Genomic DNA, 23,249 nt, shown 5'->3' with positions numbered 1-23,249 from the left:
GCGTTGCTGCTGCATTGAAAAAAATGGATGAATTTAAATGCACAAAAATATTATAGAAGTTACAAATACAAATTGCTTTTACACCTTTACTTCTTTACTTGTTTTCTCATATTCTGTGCACATATATTAAACCTTCTCTCTGTATTTTACAGGTGACACAATGCCTCAGGATGGTATAACCTTTGAGGGTAGAAGAAGTGGAAACTGTGATAACACCTGCAAAGCAAATGGTCAGGTCCCAGGTACAGATTTGCTTAATAGGGCTGTTATTCACAACGGATGCCCAGCTGCTGCCACAACAACCAGTGAGAGCACCTCGGATGTCACGCTGAATGATACCAAACAACGATGCAGGGTTAATGGTTATATCAAATGTGGGTACAAGAGGAAGTGTACAAAAGCAACAAAAAAACAAGGAAGCAGGGATTCAGCTGTCACTGATGCTTCAGCAGCTGGCAGGGTCAGCAGTGAAGAGGTGATAGGTGGTATTGCAGTCAATGGGGCCACCAGCCCTGACACTGTTGCTTTACCCCATAATTCTGACCAAATGCAACAGGAACTCAGCCTGCCAGCAGTCGGGAAGAAGCAGCGGAGAGGGAACAAATTCAGACATAAGAAAAGGTAAGCTACCTGCCTTGCATATGCTCTGAATAAATCACTGTCCAAAATTCACCTTATTCACCCTTTTCAGTATATTCATTATATGACTGAAAGGCAATGGTTATAGAAGTATTCAAATTCTTTCCTTAAGTATGGTAGCAATATAACACTGTGAATTTCCAAGTACAAATACAAGTAGAAGTACTGCATTCAAATCCTACTCAAGTAAAAGTGTAAAAGTATGGACAGGGTGATTTGTGCCATGGCAAATCATAATGGTAGCTGCATTTACTAGTGATATTATGTGACCACTTTCCTTATAAAAATAAATTTTGTGATCACGTTTTAAAAATGACCTGTGTATATCAAATTGTGGCAGGGGTATGTAAATTTATGTGCACTACTGTATATTATGTTTTTGGAATAATATTACTGCTGCATTAATGTATATGTTTAATTTTCCAAGTGTAATTGTTTAAGATTGCACAAGTTATAAGTTCTTTAAAAACTGTGGGTATGTTCTAAAAAATATAAGTTTCAATGTATAGGAAAGGGATGAAAATTGTAATTTGAAAAGTAAATAGTACTACTAGTCAGACATGTAATGGAGTAAAAAGTACAATATTTGACTCTGAAATGTGCTGGATTAGAAATATGAAGTTGCATAAAATGCAAATGCTCCAGTGACGTAGAAGTACCTCAGTACTTGAGTAGGTGTATTTAGTTACATTACACCACTGCTGAAATGTCAAGCTACTCCTGTAAGAGCTCCCACTGCTCTGAATAGCTAAAACACATGCATTGCCAAGAAACAATTACAGGGTCAGCTGTCAAAAACACTGCAAAAATCTGAAGGTCTGGCTGACTTCCCTTTATCATAAAATAGTCCCTCAGCAGAAAAGATATTTGCCTCATTTTGGAATTTGTTAGAATTAGCCCAGATTAGTTTGAGACCTCTCTGTCTGTCAACTTTTATAGAGATACTGAAGTTGTCTATCCAGAAATAGCCCCATTGAAGCCACCAAATGAGAAGGAAGATTGGGAAAATGAGATCCAAGGAGTTACCTTCACTGACTGGGAGAAGATATGCTTGGGGGTCAGACACTATAGTAAGGAATAGATCTTTAAATATAGTGTATTTTTACTAGATACTGTTGTGATATATTTTTAAGGAAAATTATGGGGTTTTTTTTGGTTTTTTTTGAAGATTCAGGTCAGACCGCGTGAAATGTCTTGCTGGTGTTCTGTGCCTCTTTCAGACCCACAGGATCTGCTCCATTTTTCTTTGCGGGATTTGACACTTGAGCAAAAGGGCACAGTTGACCTTGCGCTGATGGCCAGTTACACACCAGCCGTACACCACGCACAACCTCTGCGGTGGTCCAGCCTCAAGTTTTCCACTGAGCCAGACCAATTCACAGATGCTGATGAGTAAGCCAGATATATGCTGTTGTGTTAGAGGAAAGGTTGAAATTCAGATTGACGTAACAATCGGCTGTTATTCTGTTAGTAAGCTCATAATATAATCATGGAGGTTTGTAGGCCATGTGACCTGTTTGAGTATCCTGGACTGTACCCACAGAATATATGTTTTATCAGCATCGGTCTTTCTCCTTCATCTAAAGTGTTTCAGTTTTAATTTAAAATCTACTCTAGATTATCACCTTTGTAAAGCTTCAAAATCAAATTGGTGCTATGATAGGGTGGAGTCTGGGTTGTGATCTGTTTATTTTTATTATATTTTTTGTTTGTTTTATTATAGGTCTTACTTTGTTTTTTATATCCAGGTTTTATATTTAATTTATATTGATTATATTAATGTGTTAGAGTTATGTAATCTTAAAGAATGATTTTAGTTAGTGACCGTACTTTGCTGTTCTACAATTCAGTGCCTGTTGTTACTGGAATTGGTCATGCATTCGCTGAAATTGTAGTTTTTATCTAAAAAAAAAAAGATTTTGTCTGTTTTTTAGGAATACCTGAAATGGAAACGCTGTTGTCAGACTAAAGTGTTCTTGTGAGTTAAGAAGGAATTTTATGTTTTGCCCACCTAGTACATGCAGTAATTGTTTTTCATTAGTTTTTTCCTTACCAAGAAATTATAATTCAATTATGGACTAACATCAAATGGTTATCTGCCTGTTCAGATCCTGATTTTCATTTTCACAGCAATAAATCAAGTTATCTTCCAAGCTTTGATCAAACCTTTTATTTTTAGGTCTGATAATCACTGCACCAGTTTAAAATGGAGTTCATTCTTGTAGAGCTAGTTCTGTAGGCCTCCATCTGATTTTCAACTTTTTGTCACATTTAACCACATACACCATCCATTCTTCACATTTCCTGGTTCATCCCCGACTGTTGTCATTAGTTGGCCTTTTTAGAAACAGTGACAGCTTTTGGCCACTAGATGGCAGAATAGGTGTAATATTTGGTTTCCTCTGAGTTATTCCATGCACCTCAGGGAGTTCAGTGAGTTCATTCCCAAGGACTTAGGAGACAGAAGCACTTACTTGCATACTGCTCAAACCCAGTTTCTCCCTAGAATTTCATTCAGAATGCAAATAAAGACGGAGTTGCAGGCAACTGTTACTGAGGTGACTGTGATCTCATAATACTTAATCATTCATATCGGCACACAGCTTGTCAATAATTGATTGAGGTCGTAATCTCTGGTGAAAACACGAGCTGAGGGCTCTGATGAGAATTTGTTGTTGAATTTCAAACAGTGCTCTTTTTTTATTTTTTTTTTTAAGTGAAAGTATGCAATCAAAGAGACGAAGTTGCTCTTGATATTCCCCAACCTTCTCTGAGAATATCATTGAGAGTGCTGGGGGAGGGGTGGCAAAATAGCCAAAATAGCACAGACATTGCATCAGTGCCAATCAGTGTATGAATGTGAATGCTTTTTATTTTTGATGACTTTATGATGGAGCGAGGACCTGTTAAGGGTGTATCCCACCTCTCGCCTACTACATGCTGGGATAAGATATAGACTACCTCTGGACAAAATGAAAGCATGGATGAATGTTCATTTTAGTGTGTTTGTCTTTTGCTTTTTGAAGTATTAGTTTACAGGAAGTTGGCTGATATTGAATGTCATTGTTAATATACTGTATGTCATTTGTTTGATGCATGAATATCTAGAACAAAGAAGCCAGAATCAAATTTGTTCTGTCATCCTGTAGCTCCTTTTTTGATAGGAAGCGTTGTTTCCTTGTGGCCTATTATTTACAAGTATCTATTGTCCTTAAAAAGTTGCACTATTTTGATTAAAGCCACAGTCACCATTATTGATTAGTCCACAAATATCCTCTGTTTTTCACTGTGATTGGAGCAGCTCATATGTTGGTGCAATGTCACGTTATGCTTTGTGTGAGGCTGCTTCACATTCACAAATCTTCTCTAAGCCAGCATTCAGAATTATAAAACTGTGTGCTTGCTTTAGCATTCAGAGATACTTCTTCCTAAAGCTGCAGTAGCTGTGATAGTTTTGCATTGTTTTCTGAGAGGATATCAGAGTTGCATTGTTAAGAAATGGCATGTATCATAGATGTTGTATTGTTAGTCCGTGATTATTGCCCCATATGTCCCAATGGATTGTTTCATCACATCCTGTGTTTGAACAAATAAGCAGATACACTGGTGGTCTGTACTGACCAGCCCTGCTTGCCCTCATCCATCTGCACTGCTTCACTCGTGGGGTGAATCAAGTTCATCTCATTGTTTGTAGGTCACTTTCTAATTCAAGAAATTTACGTATTCTGTTAATGACCAAATAGGCTTTGATTACCATAAAAGTATCTCATGCTGAGATAACTGGGAAGTCTGCTCCTGGCCTCTAGCAACACATTTCTCACATGTGAATCAGCACCATTTATTTCATCTTCTTCCAGTGTGACCAGTCATTTGGCATTCTGCATCTTTATTGATCTGGCAACATAATGGTTTGTTAGCATGGCACAAGAAGGGACCCAGGGGAGACAGGAAGCTGTACTGTGGTCAGCTAAACCTCCTGCAGATAACCAAAGCAAATTTACAAGTTTGGCATTTGTCACTAAAGTTGTGACTAACTGTGCAGTCCTATATTGATAATAATTCCTGTTAACCATGCAGAAGCTAAAGCCAGATGCCCAGTCTAGTTAATAATAACATTTAGTGATATTCTGCTGGACATGTGAAGACCCAAACCAACCTAATAATGATTTAATCCTAACATCGATGATACAGTAAAATGTGTATTCTATACATTCATATTCATTAAAATAGATCCCACTGAATCTACTGAGTAATGAATCCCTTAAGAACTACTATACCTAGCTCTTTCAAGAATTACTAAACCTTACTGAGAAATGAAACTGTATTTATGTATATCTCTCTCTGGATCAGTTTTAAGCTTTAGTTTCTTAAAATGTTTTATGCACAATGCTGGGTTGTTGAGGGATTCAGAAACTGATTAATCTAGTATTCTGTTCATAGCAGATGTCAAATTTCATTTCTGCCAGTGATTGAATTAAATGACCCATTGCCACAAGTAAGACTAAACCTATGGAGGATTAAAACTTATCTGGAAAAAAGAAATCAGAGATAATCTACAGAATACACTAGTTATATTTACATCACAAAATGCAAATCCATAATTAAAAACCTCACTCCTAATCCTTAATCGTAAGGTAAAGGTTGTATTCTAACTAGCCAAAGTAAAAGAGCATTAGCTAAAAGCATTAGTCATTGAAATCCAAATGACCTTTTTGATGCAAGGTGCAATTAGGGTACCAATGGGGAAAATGACCACCACAGAACCACCTCTGTTCCCTCACATCCTTCCACAGAAACATTATGCAATATGTGCCGTATCAAAAAGATCCAGTCCCCCTTCCTCCTCCTTTTAAATGACCTCCCACTGTGCATGATGAATTGTACAGCCAGTTCAGACAAGCAGCTAGCTCTGTTTGTCCTCTGTGACTCACCTCTAGTCATGGCTTTTTCATCCCTCTTAATGTGTCTGGGCATTTTCTATGCCTTTTCTTGATTGATCTTGTAACTGTATTTTGGAAAGAACAGGAAAATGCCTGTGGTTAGCTAACCACAGCCAGAGCTAACCAGTACAAAAACATACATAAATTGGCTGTTTTGGAGAGTAAGGATTCCGGTAAATTTGAACAATTATCTGCAGTCCACTAGTGAAAATTGGTAAAAGATGGAAACTACAAGACCTTTGGAAAATCTGCATCAATCTGGCCAGTGTTTAGATTTTTTTTTTTATTTGGCAGTATTATAAATTATTGAAAATATAATTTATTCTGTTTTATTGTGGCATTTTAATTCTCTGAACTTTGTGGAAATAGTGGGTAGTATTTAACAGCGAGTTTTTGGCTGTGAGGATATAAGCACATTAAATTCAACAAGGTTCTCTATCACTTCTAAAGAAGAAGGTTCATGGTTTCCTCTCACTGTCACTTGACCCAGTAGGACTACAGCCAGGGTGTAGAGCTCTGGGTGACAGACCATCAAGGAAAAAATGCACATTGCCTGTGGAAATACCTGGCAGTACATGACTGTAAAGGTTACCATAGCCTAATGACCAGCACATGGTTTCTTCACTTTGTGATGAAACAAAAAGTTGCAGCAATGGCTCAGCAGTCCTTCCAACTGGGTGAGCTTGTCACACACTAAATCATACAGGCTCCAACCCTGTACCAGATCATTATTGGTGTTTATATTTAAGAATCCAATGCACTGTAATTAAGTCGTAGCATATTGCTGTTTTGGGCGGATTGTTCTGTAAGAAACCCTTGCCACATCTGGTGAACAGAGGAGGGCAACTTTTTTTTTTTTTTTTGCTGAGTCAGAGTGATTGGAATCAGGAGGCGTTTGCCTGGAGTGAAATCTTCACCATATGGTGAAACTGGAGCAAAAGCAGCAGAGCTACAAAACCTGGGTCTGGTAAAGTCACTTCCTGTGTGTCACTGTAATGTGATTCTGGGACATTCCTATTGTAACACGATGAGTTTTATTAGGGCACGGCTGAGGAAGCACATATATTTTAGTAGAAATCCCTCCTGACTTGAATTTCAGCAACATTTGACAGCCCAGCTTATGTTTGAAAATAATCACAACTGTTTCGTAGATTATGTAATGAGATCGAAAAGACTGCCATCTTTGAATGTTTAAAATCACATCAAAACAGACGTTTCTACAAAGTATTAATAGAAAAGTTCTAAAACATTTTTCAAGGGTATGGGTAATGTTTCTGCTTAGAACTATAATATTTAATTACTGTAGTTTATTACTATAGTTTTGGGGAAAAAAGTGAGCTTGGTTTGTGCAACTTCATTATTTTTGCTTTTGTTTGAATATGTTCATGTTCTTCTCCTCCTTGTCCTCTATAACTTAAGATTAATTAAATTTTAAATTCTGGTTAGTTCACAGTCCATTCATGCTATTTTAACAAGATTTTTGAAGAGTTTTGAAATTGAATGTTTTTTTTTTCACATTATCACACTACAGTTATTCTAAGAAATAGAGCTACAGTTAATTATTATGTTTTAATTCAACTGACAATTGTTCATCCATCCATCCATTATCTCTACCTGCTTATTCCTAACCAGGGTCACAGGGATCTGCTGGAGCCTATCCCAGCTCTCTTTGGGTGAAAGGCAGGGGTACACCCTGGACAGGTCACCAGTCCATCACAGGGCAACTGACAATTATTTTCTAATTTAAACTATTAAACTAGAAAACCGGCAAATCTTCACATTTAAGAAGCTGGAATCATGGAATGTAAAAGGTCCTACTTCTATGTTGAATGGAGTTGAGTTGACACTAAAGCCTAAATTGACATTTTTTTACTATGCTATACTGCATTTTTAGACTGTCCTTACTGAAGGCTTTAATTTAGGTTTTTGGAGATGATAACTACTTCTTTTGAGTGTTAGTGTAGTTAGAGGGTTATTCGTCACCATGCAGACATCATTTATTGCTTGCAGTACTGTGTGGGGCCCAGACAGAGGCAGTGTTTATCAGCCATGTAACTACTGACCCTCTGGCCTGTTGGGATGCTGGGCTCGTAGGCCGGGTGGCTGCTACGCACCGGCCTGTGACGGCCCGCTTGTCTGCCTACCTGTCTCCCCCATACTCGCCTGCCTGTATCTCACTTCCTACTCGTTTCGTAGTTTCTGAATGACAGCTTCTGTGTCGTCTTGTCAGCCTACCTGCCTAGCTGTCTCTCTGGATGTCTGCCGTCCAGTTGCGTTTTTTTTTGTTGTTTTGTTTTGTTTTTTCTCCTGCCTGTCAGTCTAGCTGCAGCAGCTGCTGAGCTGTCACTCTTCCCTCCTCCATGGTCATCTTTTGTCTATCTGCCTGCCCGTTTGCCTGTCTGACCGTCTGGCTTCCAAACCAAGACATGTCTGTATAGGTACTGGATAACAAGCACCCCACAGACCCACCACTCACATACAAGAATGAAGACAAGGAGGGAGAGTGAGAGAAAGAGGAGGGGGGCTATGACAGATGAAAGAAGTCATAAATGGAGAAAAGGGAGGAGAGGAATAAGGAGGAAGCACATATAGTAGGAGAGGATGTGGAGAGACAGTGGGAGGAAGGGAAGGAATGAATACTGAGGACAAGGCGTGCATGACAGAAACAGGGAGACGATGAGGGGAGGATGGATAGGTGGGGAAAGCAGAGCACAGTGAGTGAAAGACGTAGTGAGACGAGAGATGGGGAGACAGAGATGTGGCACACTGCTTACATAGGCTCACACTGTGCTGCTGTTCCTTTATTGAATTAACATGCAGTCATTCTGTCAGTCTGAGGCGCAGAACTGAGACCCTGTAGGGACTCACACCTTCTTGTACACATGCACACCCACACAGACAGACAGTAACCTGGTGTCAGACTTCGAGGTTTCTCTGCACAGTCAGTCTTGCATCTAGAGCTTTACAAAGATGCTAATCCTGCACATGAATTACAGATTAGATCATCTAGTATAAAATGCTGTAGTCAGAGTTACAACTCCTTTGTATAATACATGACTTTCAACTGCAGCTAATCTCATCAGAAAACCTAGACCAGTAGTATCTGTGTTCTTGTCTGATGTGCTGGTCTAATGCTCTGACCCCTTTTAAATAAATGTTTAGAAAGTCTTTGCATTTAAGTTTAGAAAGTGTGACTTATCCGTGCTGCTGGTGGTGTAGTGGTAGCACGCCTGTCCATATACGCAGGGGATGCCGGTCCGACTCCTGAGCCAGCTATCATGTAACCTGCATGTATTTCCTCACTCTCTCCCGTAATTTCCTGTCTCTCTCCACTGTCCTATCAAATAAAGGCAAAAACTGCCCCAAAAAAAAAACTAGAAAGTGTGACTTATGAATCCTTTGTAGGGCTGAAAGAGAGAGAGAAAAAATTATTCATTAAGCAAGAATGCCAAACTTTGTTTCCATCTTCTTAAATATGAGAATTTGCTGTTACGCTTTGTTTTTATGTATTGTACTTTAAATATTTTATTTAGTTTTTTGATTTTGGGCATGAATAGAAATGGTGGTGGACATTTTGTTAACACTTTAAAGACTAAACAGGTGAGTAATTAGCTAAAAAAAAATAATTAGATGAACTGATAGAGAAGAATGAGTAGGTGAGCTCTAAAGCTGTGCAGTTCAGTGTATGACTCAGTTCACTCAGTTACCAGTTTACAAGGTACACGTTGCTAAAGCTAATACAGTTTATCAGTCTTGCAGCTTTATGGTGAATGTTATTTGTGCGGCTGCTGACCTGTATCACATTACACATGCTAGAGGTGGTTTTGTTATTTATTCCATTTCATTAATAGAAATGAGATGGACAAAATACTATAAACACCTGTCAGTAATAAAACATAATACATAGTAATAGCCACAAAGCTAAACCACAAAAGTAAAACAAATTACAAATTGTTGCATTCATGATGGGAGGATTTATTGCAGGACTGTGGCATTAGACAATATTAGTTTTAGCTGGGCGTCCATAATAAACTGCTAACTGAGTATATAATGGCTCATGTACAAAAATCCTTTATTAAAATGTCCAACTCTCATATTTAGGCAAACAGCATCTGTCTTTCGTCAATGTAGACTGATTGTTCATACCATAGCATACATCCTGTTTGATGAGCTTGTAGCTGTATGTTTGTGGGTGCTGGGAGTACATGACAGAGCAAGAAGGAAAGAAAGCGCACAGGAGGGAGGGGTGTTGTATCAGCCTCTGTGTATATCTTTGATCATCAGGGCAGAACCCAGAATCCTCATTCTCCACATTGCACTGTGAAGCGATAAGAGGAGTTGCAGCTAGCTAGCTTACACCTCCCACATTCATTTCTACAATACACAAACCCGCACGTACATACACTTTGTACACCATACATCACAGAGGAATCTGCCCTTTTAAAGATGAATTACATTCACCTTCCTGTCTCTGTCTGTCTCTCCTTTTTTCCCTCACTTGCACACCCATAATCTACAAGCTGAACAGGCTAATTCATTACCAAGTCGAAGCTTCTCCGGCTCGATTGCCATCCATTCAGAAAACATAACCCTTTGTCCGCCCTCCTTCGCCTGTTTTGGCCCATGTGTTGTCTTTCCATGCCTTTTGTAGCTGTGGTCAGTGGAGCCATCTCTGCAGCTGTATCCACAGTCATAACTAACCTTCCAGAGGGGAAGGCCCATCTGACAGCACATAACAAAGGAATGTGACCTGACTGTCACAGCTGATAGAGATGATGGCGGCCTTGTGTCTTAAATTTGTTACCCTAGCAGTAGCTGCTGGAGTTCTGCTGTTTCACCCTTGAAGCTAATCGTCTGGTTGACTTTGTAATATTACATTTCTCACAATGAGCCTTTCCTTGTCAGCAGAAATCCTTTATCTACAACAGGAAACATCTCTTCACTCATCGTCCAAAGATAGGTCACGTGGTGGTGTGGGAGATAGAAAAATATTCTATATATATATATATATATATATATATAAAAAAAATATTAAATTTAGCAGTGATAATAATTGCATAATTAATAATAGCAGTGATTTTAATTGTGTACTAATCATTTAAATTATTGTTAGTCAAAAATCCTTGTGTCAGCTTTGTATTTATAAGATATTTCAGTTCGTTGTTCAGCTTGAACTCTGAAAATTGTGAGGCATTTTTCAAATTTAATGGACTTTAATGGAATTTAATCATTTCGTCATGCCAGTACCTGGTTGACTATTGGAAAATGTAAATACTTGTTAGTTGGAGCCCTTCTTTTGATTCATTTGGGGCTTTTTCACTTGCACTGCTCGACTCGATTCGACTCAGGTTTTGGGGTTTTCCATTACAGAATAGTACCCGGTACTTTTTTAGTACCTCCAAGCATACAAGTGAGCCGAGCCAATACCGAGCCATGTGACGTCATCAGTCTGTGGGCCACTGATTGGCCAGGGAGTGACGTCACTAGAGGAGTCATGAGCACAATGTCCAACCGCATCCGACACAAGAAGCAAAACCACAATTTTTAAAAACCAGCCACAGTGGCCATTTGTTTTTCCATTTTTATTGTCTTTAGCAAGGCAAATGTCTAACACTACTTGTAAATAAACACTGTGGTCCTACAAGATGGTGTGGACATTTCAGTTTCATGCCACCGTACTATGATAGGTATACTATTCTGAGGTGGTACTCAATTGTAATGGAAAATTACCAAAGTCGAGTAGAGCCGAGCAGGCCTAAAACTGTGTAATGGAAAAGGAACAATTGTCTCAGTAATTTACATACTTGATAGGACTCAAATTTTTTGCTTTGGTTTGATTTTAGGTGCTGAGCAGTTATTCAGTGTGACTCTATAACATCCTCAGCTGATGCTTAATATGCATGTGACTTTATTCACAAATTTCTTGAAGGGCTAGCTCATTCACAGTGTTTCACTCTGGTAAACACCCAGTTTGCCAAAATGCCTTAAAAATGAATAAATCACTTTCTAACAGTGCATAGTGATTAACCTGGGCATGTTTTCTTATGATCCCAGTCAAAAGACCTCCCTTAGCAGGATAGCTCAACATAAAAGAACTGTCTGCCATGGATTTTTGGCACGGTCCAGGCAGAAAAGTGGGCATCTGGTGGAACGGTGACTTTGCGTTTGTGGCAGTGTTACCAGGCACTAGCTGCAGTGAGATGGCAGTGTAGCAGGCAGACAAACAGAGGGGCACCGTATCCAGGACAAGCAAGGTCGCCGGCAGGCTGATTGAGTGCTTGTAGGTGTGGGTGACCTCCTTCGCTTTCCCTCAGTGGTAAAAGAGGAGAACAAGGGGAGTAGAGGAATGAGCTAAGAGCTTGTATCGCTACTATCTGTCCCACTTTCTCTCTTCCCTCTGCCTTTCTTTTACCATCACTGCCTGTGTGGTTACTCTCACAGACGCATTCTCTGTTCCCATACACTCGAATATTTTTACTCTATAGTAGCCTACAGTTTCCTTTCCTACACACTCAGGGCACATTTAAATCCCTCTGCTTCTACATTCCTCCCTGAAGAGTACATGTGGAGTGTGCTTTGGTGTGCCCACATATTAACAACTTGAGTGCGTTCACTATCGTGCATCAAATCAACGCCCTATAATTTAGAGCCTACGTTAAGTTCATCTGTGACTTTGTCTTTGCCGACCCCTCAGCCAGCTTCAGCTTTTGTACAGGCCATATTAGCGTAGGTTACCGCAGACACTGTTACTGCACAGCATTGATCACATTAAATCACTATGACAGACAGACAGGCTGGTGAGTGAGCCCATGTGTGTCGAGGGGATCTACCGCTGAAATGTAGCAGGCAGTAAGCCTGTAAACCTGGCCTTCGTGTGCAAATGTGAAAAGCGCAGCGGGGCTGATCTGTTGAGGGCAGAGAGAAGGGGGGGGGGTCAGAAATTTAAAGGAATAGACTGACATTCTGGGAAAGATCATTACCACTGTCATGGCTATACACTACATATCAAGCTTCAGCAGTCAGATGGCTCAGGATATGCTAAAGACTGGAAGCATCTAGCTCTGACATCCATCTAGCAGCACCTCTACAGCTCACTAATTAACACATTATATCTCATGTGTTTAATTTGTACAACAACCACAAGTGTAAAAAGAAGCTGTTGTTTTACTGGGGGTTACATCCAGAACCATTAAACAGAACAACTGCTGAACAGCTTTAGAGGTGCTGTTTTTTTGGGGGTTTTTTCCAGCCATTGAGGATTTGTTTGTTTTTACATTGTGTATTTTAGACCTGAAAATCATTTGGCTTTTTTTTTTTTTTTTTTCTTCCTCTGTTGTTGCTCTTGTTGCTGCCATCTCATGTCACAAAGTTCTCTCTCTCATTCTTCAGTCTCTACCTTCAGGACTTTGAGGGAGCTTTAAAACTCTCACATTTACACCCTTTCTCTGCCTCCATTGTTGCGCTCTTCATTGTAGTTTGCTTTTCCTTGTTTTGCAGTGCAATTCAGTGGTAAATTACTGTTGTGCGTTGCTTTGTGATAGATTTGAGGAACATTTCTTACTCCTTCTCCCCTTATCACACATCCACCTACCTTCAGGCTGGATTTTTGGTGTTACGATAGGGATACATGCTTTGTCTGGAATCTAGCCTTCCGGATGTTTCTAACAGGTGCCCTTAGACACCCTGTATCTATGTCTGCTGAGATATGTGGTCAGGATGGTGTGTGTGTGTGTGTGTGTGTGTGTGTGTGTGTGTGCGCGCGCGTGTGCGTGTGTGTACGTGTTGGCAGAGTTCTGCATCCACTGAGGGGTCATCAGGGTCTTTCACTGTAAACAGATCCCCGTGGGCATCAGCAAATCCCCCTGGCCGGAGCACGCTCTCTTTACCTTTCTATCATTTTCTGTTTTACACACACACAGGCAAGCAAATAAACACTCCCACTCATGCATTCACACATATTCCTTATCTGTGAACCAATGGTTTCAGTCTTTCCCTCTCTCTGGAGCACTCTCTGTTGTACAATCTCTCTCTACCCCTTTCCCTGACAGTGGGGCCTCCCACTTGCTTTACCGTTTCCAGGAAGCGGGTAAAACCAGTCTTGAGTTTCCCTTCCCTCGGTTCCAAGCTTCCAGGTGGAGAAAATAGACTCCACTGCCGCCCTTCTCCAAATCTGTCCCCACATTGGAGTGGAAAACAAACAGTGGAGCTGCCTGACAGGTCCAGGGGGACATGAGAACCCTTGCACTGTTTGAACAAGGGTCAAGACGAGAAATGAGAGGTTGAACTTCAAAGCTGTGCTGCTGCCCCTCTCTCCTGTCATGTCATTCATTTGTCATTTCTTCCACTTTTTTACCTATTGCCAGATAAACATGGCTCTAAGTCTGCCGCCATGACTGAGGTTACCTTATGGTTTAGTTGCCTTTCAAGGAATCCAATTATTAAGCAGTATAGCCTCTCATGTTGCAAACTATTTTGAATCAAGTTGTGAGGATTCCTAGAAGGAGACCCATGTTTGAGTTGCTTCTTAGAAACTGTCGTCAATCATGCAACTGCATTGTCTATTTCTTCTTCCAAGTCGCGCCTACTGCTGCTGGGTCCTGCCTTTTTCCACATCAAGCCACAACCCGTGTTACCACTCTTTATTAAAGCTAGAATGTTCCCAGCATTTGCAGGCAGCACCTTAATTATATCTTTTAGCAACATTATGCATCAGTTCAAAGATACAAGTGTCATAATATAACCACAAAGTTCTTTGAGGGTGTCAGTTGCTTACATGCAATTATGTATTTTTGAGGACTGATAATTTTAGGTTTTCACACTTACAATCTTCCCTCTGTCACTTCATCAATGATGCAACAAAATCATAATCTCCCATTACAAAAACAGTGATTATTATAGGTGATTCCTTTGATTCGGTTACAAATTATTTCAAAAAGATTCAATTTAGTTTTTTAAGATTGTATTGAAAGTGTTTTTGTCAAGCTTCCAAGCAACAGATTCTACGAAAGTCCTTCTAAACTTCTCACACAACAGCTTTCTACCATTTTGGCAGGTCTCTCAGTGAGCAGTATTTTGGCATGTCTCCCTCGTTTGTGTGTGATAGTTGTTTGCTGAGTTTCAGGAAGGCTTGCTTTGCCAGCGGGCCTGAAACAATAGAGCACGGTTTTCTCAGCCTGTTGCTGCTCTGTGTAAACCTTCGCCTGCAAGAGCGAGAGGGAAACTCCGGACTCGCCACCTCCTGCCTCTTCTTCGTCTTCCTCCACCTCCTTCTCTTTCTCCTCCTCCCTCTCTCTCCCTCTCTGATGACTCAGAGAAATGTGCTTGGCTCAGCTCCCACTGCCAAAGCGCAAACCGTGCTCTGATGGAAACAGAATGAAATTGACAGAAGATTCCTTTACAAGAATTTGGCTCGATTAAAGCTTTAAGCTTTTTCAGATGTACCGGGTTCAATAAGTGCAATACAAGAAAAAGATTTGTTGCAAATAGAGCAAACGGGTTCATGTTCCTTCAGCTTATTCATACATGTTTATGTGCTGCGCTGTCATGCTGGAGCCGACTGATGGCAGCCATTTGCTGCCAAGCACAAACATTGTCGTTGTGTTTCAAGGCCATGAGCTCTTGAAAAAAAAAGAATTGCTGATAAGATTTAACTAAAGGTAATGCTGATTTATTATGTCTGCTTTCATTATGCCTCTGATGTCTGTGTTTTCTGTTTCCACTGCCTCCTGTAGAAGAAAATATGAATGAAAAAACATCAACTAAAGCTTTTATATATACTGTGTATATGTTTTATATTTTATGATTGATTATAAAAAAAAATATTGGTCAAATATAATTTTAATATTTCCCTTAATAAAATGCCTCTATTTTTATACTTAATTTCATAGTTTTTTAAAATTAAATATATATTTAACATTTCTGTCACATTTTGAAGTTATGCATAAAATAGCATAACAGTAATTTAACATAACTACCCCAGTATTACTGACTTTTTTGTGTAGTACTTCAGTAAAGATTACAATCCAGGTGATTTAAAAAAAAAAAAAAAAAACTAACTAAATGTGCAGAAACTAGTTAACAATTAGCTCTAAATGTGTAGTTTTACTTCACCATAATAGAAATGTTATGTGCTAAATGTTGAAACACTCATTTGAAAACTTCGAGCTGATAAATTGTACAGTCCAGTATGTAGAGCAGATTTCTTTTTAATTACTGTCTTCTCCTGCCTTATAACAGTTCAACAAATTATAATTCCTTTTAAAATAGAAATTAATGAGGTATCACATAAACAAAGAAAACTAATTTATCTAAAAATGAGTAATAGACAGTAATACTTAAATCTTTGTTCTAAATGTTTGATATGAATGGTAAAATAATAGACAATATATAAAAACATGTAGCAAATGCTCTCTCTTGTGGAGCTACAATTATATAGACTTTTGTACCCTTATTTTTTGTAATTAATTAATACATAATATAATTATTACTTAATATAAATAAATAATACATCTTATGGTCTCTGTAACACACAGCAATGAGGTTAACATGCTTTGATCGTTACCACCAGTTCAGCATGTAAAATCATGCAAATCACGCCTGGGAAACTGACTTACCTCGTCAGTGTTGTTTCAACTCCAGAAAAGGATGTGACCCACTGAAGTTGGAGAAACATCATTTATATGGGAGGCACAAGTGTGTTCATTATTTTTTATGCCTAATAACAATATTAAAAATAAAACTGAACTATGGCAACTACTGTTACTCTAAAGAGTTTTTTTTATTAAATAGAATGATAAATAAATTTGGTTTCACATTTTATACAAACAAAGTATACTGAGGAATTATGTATAATCTTTATTCAAAGAAAAATAAATCATAATTTTAATGCAGTTCCCATGTAGTGTTGGCAAATATAAAATAAATAATATAGCCTACTGGACGTGTTCCATTGGGATTTGAAATGATTTTGCAGTGTGACTCAAACATTTTACTGGATGACTTGTCCGTTCTTGTTGTTTCTTATCTGACCACTTGGCTTCTTCATTCCGGTTTTATGTGTCACCGTGGCTAATCTGTAGCTCAAGCGAACTAAATTAGTAGCTTTGGCGTTTCTGTCCAGTCAACCTTTCAAACCTGGCTTCCCCCAGCCAAGATGCTTGGTGACAGTGTGTAAAGGTATATGTACAGTTGCACATGTGACAGCGTATTACTGTAGTTTTTGCTCTTGACGTGACTGAGGCACTGACTCACCTCCTATCTGCTAAAACAGACTTCCACTTCATTCTTCCCTCTCCTCATCTGTATCTTAATTCTTACTTTACAAATGATCATTAATATGTATTATGATTTCTCCATCTCTCCAGCAAAACCATTAACTCATAATTGACTACTCATACTTTGTGACAGATCTTATATGACCTTGAAGTCTGTCTCTTTTCAGTCCACTCTGCTTTATTTTTCCTTTTTTTATTGTATGCCAGAGGTCTCACACAACACAATAAAAATCTAATATTAGGACACACTGCACACAGATGGTTAAAAGTGTTGATAATAGCGCAGCAGATTTTCTTGGCAGTGCTTTATAGTGTATTAGGTTTAACTATTGGCTGTAATGTATTTGGTCACCTCCAATAGCTGCTCTAAACCTAACATAGTTGGGGGGTCCCCCAGGGCTTGTATGTTGGCCTTGCACATTTCTTTCACTGGAATAGCATCTGCTTTGTTCTTCACTCTGATGTATCGTCCTTGAGATCACATATCTAACCACTATACTGATTTTAATAGCTTCAGCCTACGGCCCTCTGATACACACAATCAAACATTCACCTAGGCACTGTCACAGAAGCTCACTTGCTTACTCCTACAAAGGGCACACACTCACAGTCATGAGTAGAGTTAATGGCTTGTGCAACACTGGTGTTAAATCTGTTTAAGGAAATGGCCCACTGTAAAATAAAGCAAGATCTTGAAACTATTTTGCTGCTGTTTAAATGTGTCTACGTGAGAAAGTGAATATGCTTAATTCTCTATTTGCTTAGCATTCTAGGGTGCATGTGTGCTTACACACAGTTGTTGCATATGCATGCTTTGGGTGTTTATGTGTGTACGTGTGATAGTACTGGCCATTGCCGTTGGGTGTGTTTGTTCGTCAGGGAATTAGATTTATGCAAAGTGATGTGCATGACAAACCTGTTTTGGCCTCTTTGTTAGCTGTGTCCATTGATTGTCATGTTTGATACCACATGCAAGAGCTGTACGTGCATGCATGTGTGTTTTTATGTGTGTGCAGGTTTGTGTGTCAAACAGCTCTGCAGGTTCAGAGGTGTTTTATATGGTCGTCCCCATTTGCTAGTATAGAGTGTGTCTCTGTGTGTGTCTCTCTGTGTGTGTTATTGTGTGCACAGAAGCAGAGTTCAGTTTGTTTGAAGCCTGTCACTGAGACTAGCATCAAACACCCTGAAAACTCTTTGCCCTTCTGGCTATAATCTCACACACAGGTGTCTTTCCATCACTGCAAGGGACTTTATATTGGCTTACAGTCCGTTTAGCTTACACTAACCTTAACATTATCTGCTACTGGCCTAACCCTTAACTTACCCTCACCCTCTCTTATAAACCTACAGTCATCCTTGTAAAATGTAATGGTTTATGATTTGGTGACTTGCTTTTTACCACCTTAGGGATGTCAAGTCCCACAACATGAGTAAAACCAGCCCACATACAGAGATACATACATCTGAAACATCCCAAGACTCTTCCTCTCAGAGGCATTCAAAAGCACATGCTTTGATTCTGACCTCCTTCTAATATTATTATAAAAAGTGTATGCAAACAGGAAAAATACCTAACACTCCAGCTGCAAATATTTTACTGTCTCCTCTTCTTCCATTCCAGGAATATTCATCTATCTTGTTCGTCTTGTTCATCTGTCAGACACACGGAAATACATACACACACATATGCATAAATAGGCTGACCTGTTGATCGGGCTGCACATTGACTCGTTAAATCTCACATGTTGGTCCCATCTGGACTCATCAGAGGTTATCTTATGTCAGATCTGGTAAAAAGATGTGAGAGGAGCTAATAAGACGAAAGAACTACCATTAATAAATACATCCTAATCCTAATGTTAGTAATTCTTTGACTAAAACACCTACAAACACCAGGTAGTAATATAAAAGATTTCTACATAGTTACATGATTGCTAATGTTGGTGAAAGTGTGATTTCGTAAGATTTTGGTGCACATGACCTAGATTACTTGATGCCACACATCTTCGATAGGAAGTTGAAAATGAGACTGTCTTTGGTAAAAATGTGTCAGGGAAATTTCTTTGTGACTCACACTAAGTTGGTGTCGACTTGTTCTCAATTAGGGTTTGGTGAAGTCCACCACCCTCTGGTCTCGTCTTCCTCCCTCTGCCTGAATTCCTGGAGATGGTTGGATGAGAGTTACAGTATGGCGAGTGGGTGTGGGGAGACAGGTTTTCACCATCGCCCTTTATAATGCGAATACAGTCTGTGTGATGGCACTGACTCATCCTTGTTTTCTAAACTCTCTCTCTCTTATTAGTATTCTCCATTATGACTCCTGTTCTCACCACACCCTATCCTGCCAGTGTTACACAAGACAGTGTACAGTCTGCTGTAGGTCTTCACAGGCTCCTACAGGCATTTTTTCCAAATCTGGGTCAGGACCCAGTTGTCATTTAAGGCAAAATTATAATATGCCTCTCAAATATTCTGAAAAAATTGGCATGTAAAACCATTGCCTTTGCTTTTTAGTGGAGACCTAGAGCCTTCCTTTATCTGCTACTTAATGCTGTAGCCTGTAGATATGTCATTTTTCATGCTAAAAAAGAGAGTTGCATCATTCAGAGTACAGTACTTCACATGATGCAACTCATACTGCAGATAAGCAAACACAATAGTCTGAGTTCACAAAAAAAAATGTTAAAAATATGTACAGTCAACCTCACAGCCTCCTGAACTGTTTGCTGGTTCCCAGTGATATTAAAGCAGTGCTGTGCTGCCACTGTAATGTGTGACACGCACCAGCTGTAGACCCCTTCTATAACTGGCTGTTTATTCACTCTGTCTACACAAACAAACTAACAAACTATGTAGTCTTTATAAAATAAGATAAACTTTATTAACCCTCGAAGGGAAATTCAGGAGTTCAGGAATTTTTAGCCATTGTAGCAATATAGCTCCAGGAAATAGCAATTTTGGTAAGTCAAGACATTCTGCTTGTTGGTTGGTCCACCATTTTGGTCCAAACTGAAATATCTCCACAACTATAACATTAATTACCATATTTTTGTACAGACCTTAATGCTTCTCAGATGATGCAGACTTGACTGGTGATCACCTGACCCTTCTTCTATCACCACCATGAGGTTTATATTTGTGGAAATGTGGTTCAAGTAAACTGTGTTTACTTTGTGTAACTGACTTTGGTAATTGCCTGACTTTTCATCAGGTGACAGCATCAAGTCAAAGCTGAAATACTTTGTTTGATGACCACAAAAAATACCTGTAAACCTAGTAAGGTTTCCACCAGCCAAGAACATGTTAGCATGCATGCTAAGTGGAGATCGTGGCCAATTACCTGCTAATATCAGCATATTAGTTTTGTCATTGTGAGGATGTTAGCATGCTCCGGTTAGTATTTAGCTCCGAAAACAGGGCAGAGCAGAGCAGCTAGCATGGCTGTAGACGGTTTGGCACAAAAACCTGCAGTAACATCTGGACTGTATTATATAAGAATACACACTTCTGGTGCAAATATTTCATTTCTAAGAAAGACCTGCAAACAGTAGAAGTTAGTTGCCCCAGGCAAGAAACCACATGAGGTAAATGTACAGGCATGCTATTCATGTCCATAACATTGCAATCTAGATCATGATTTTAAGGCTGTGCATACACTGGGGCTTAGCCAATGTAAGTATATGTCTGGCTGTGCTGCCACAGTTCATTGAGCAGAATGAAATATGTGAAATAACTCTGAGTCACAACTATAACACTAATGTCTGTGTGGGAATGGAAATTTGATCTACAGCCTATTTAAGCATTTGTGACTGTGAGCAAGAAATATGTAAATCTGCTGTAGTGACCCTTGTCACTTAACATGCAGATAACTTGACTATTGGCTTTTATGCTAATTGTGATTATGTGACGTGTTGGACTTGTATCAGAGTTGAAGTACGAAAACCGACAGAGACGGTTACCCTGCTAGAAGCTTTGTGTGATGAAATAATTGTCTAATATCTCAGAGACAGTTTCCCCCAGGGATCACTCCTGCCTCTATCCTCACAACATCAAACCAAATCTGCTGAATAATTTACCTGCCTTTTGACTGGGAACTTGACCTCCATGCCCTGAGGTGCACGAAACCAATCTTTTCCAGTCAAATTAGCTCAATTCTTAGATAAAAGAGAAGGTATGTTTTTCAGGGGCCTCTTTATGTTGACTCCATACCTCATTTCATTTTTGAGGGGCTGCCACTCACAGCAATGCGCCTGCAGAATATTTAGCAGAATTACGATCATATCCAAAAGTAAAGTTAATAATAATGTTAGTAGAATAATATTTCCCACATCTGCTGTGCTTACAGCTCGAAAACAAAGGCAGCTCATGAAGGTTTGAGCAGATCTCTGAACCATAAAAAAGGTCAAGATAGAGATGATGATGAGCTCACAAGGCCATAAAGCTGACAGTGATCTGCCTCTGTGAGCTTATTATCACTGGCTATACATGGCGCACACACTAGTATGTGACTCAAACTCTTCGACCCCTAAAGAAATTCCTCCTATTTAGACTGTGGGTGTGAATACTGACAAGGTGCCAAGAGAAGACATTTTTTTATGAATTCATGTAACACAGGAGACCCTGGAAGTCTCTTGGGAGTAACCCATCAGGGAGGTACAGCAAGGCCTTTAAGGCAATGAGTGTCAGCACTTTCTCCTAAGTGGATAGTTTCTCAGTATTATGTGATAGTTTTAATTGTTAACCAGAAGTTAACTTATGTAGCACTGTTGTTGTCTTCTGCCCACTAACCTTAAATTATATCTTTAGTTGTATTTTAGTCATTCTTTTAAAATACTAATTTGACTCTGGTACCATTTACATTATCCAGTGGTAGAAAACAACGGAGATTTTTTTTTAAACTATGTTACATAAATGTGCTGCTTCTCTCTGTTTGCAATACCTCATTTCAAAAGAATATACTGTATTGTTTACCTTGGTTCATTTATTTGAGAACTCCACAGACCAGCTATAACAATAAACATTAATGATTCAGTGGTATAAAAGGAGAGGGTCACAGTTTTTCAAGTCTATTAAAACAATAATCTGGTATGAACATTGAAACATGGCTATTTATTCTTCCTGTTCATACTGGCCATTAGAAAGAGTCATTCCTAATTCCCGTTCTGTGTAAGTTATGGCCTGTTAAACTTTGGAATACATTTTTGCACCCAACAAGGGCTGTGATTTATACTTGGAGTGTTTGGATCTCATAAAGACCAGTATAAACAAGAGGAAATCTTAGTTTTTTACTGTTTCAACCTTCATATGGACCTTAGTATTTAATGGTGTTTTAAGGTGGATTTAAAATTTCTGAACCTGTCCTTTAATGTAATAATCAAATAATGTTATGAAAATGGACCATTTTGCATAATTCATATTTTAACTTTTGACTCAAAAGTTTAATTTGCTAGTGTAATTATATTTGTTAATTTTAGTAATATTTCAGTGTCTTTTTTAAAATATTGTGGTATTCCTACTGTTACTCAAGTATAGGGTGTGAGTACTTGTTCCTCCACTGAGGATTTGCCATTTGTACATGTTGAAATCTCCTGCTGATTTCATAATTTGCAGCTTGTTGGACATAGAGTTCTGTTTAGGATAACACAAGTTATAAAAACAAGAAAAGAAACAAACCCAGACATCACAAACAGAGTTGCTGATTTAATATTGTGAAAGGAGAAAAAAAATCAGATGAAAGTTAAAAAGGAGAAAAACATAGTTGCAGTTACTTGACTGAATATTTCTCAATATTATTGTGAAAATAAGTCAGTAACGTGAATAAATCACCCTTGAACAGAGTGTTGGTCTGTGAAAAAGCCAGTGAGTGATCCATGATGGTGTGTCATGTGGGACAAAAAAGGCAGTTGAGGCCTTGTTTGAGGAAGGAAGTCATAGTACTTCAAAAATAGATTTGCTTTGCTCCTATGGTTTTTATCTTTTAATCCTGCTTGTTTTCTCTGTTTCTCTCTCTGTGTCCCACACACACACACACACACACACACACAGGCCGTGTGATGTGGTGGGAAGACCTCGGGAGGTTTGGCTTCTGTTGGGTTCTGGGAGCAGCACCAGCTTAGTGACTTGATCCACACTCAGCAACTGGATTGGCTGGATCTGGTCTCAGCACAGCCATAGTGATCTGGTTTTGCCAGGAGAGTCAGAAGAGTGGTGGTGGGGGGTAACGGAAGAAGGAAAGGAGTTTCTATTAAGAAGCAGGCTGGCTAGCATTGATTGGGAGTGTGTGTGTGTGTGTGTGTGTGTGTGTGTTTTGAATGGGGCTTTTTGTTCCAACGTGACTCACCGTGTTCTAGCCACGGTTGGTGCCTGAAGGGAGAGATGGAGGGAGGGTGAACGGCAC

This window comes from Mastacembelus armatus, chromosome 1 (assembly GCF_900324485.2).
Source record: "Mastacembelus armatus chromosome 1, fMasArm1.2, whole genome shotgun sequence".
NCBI lineage: Eukaryota > Metazoa > Chordata > Actinopteri > Synbranchiformes > Mastacembelidae > Mastacembelus > Mastacembelus armatus.
The sequence above is the reverse complement of the archived record's forward strand: the minus strand, read 5'-3'. Positions refer to the sequence as shown.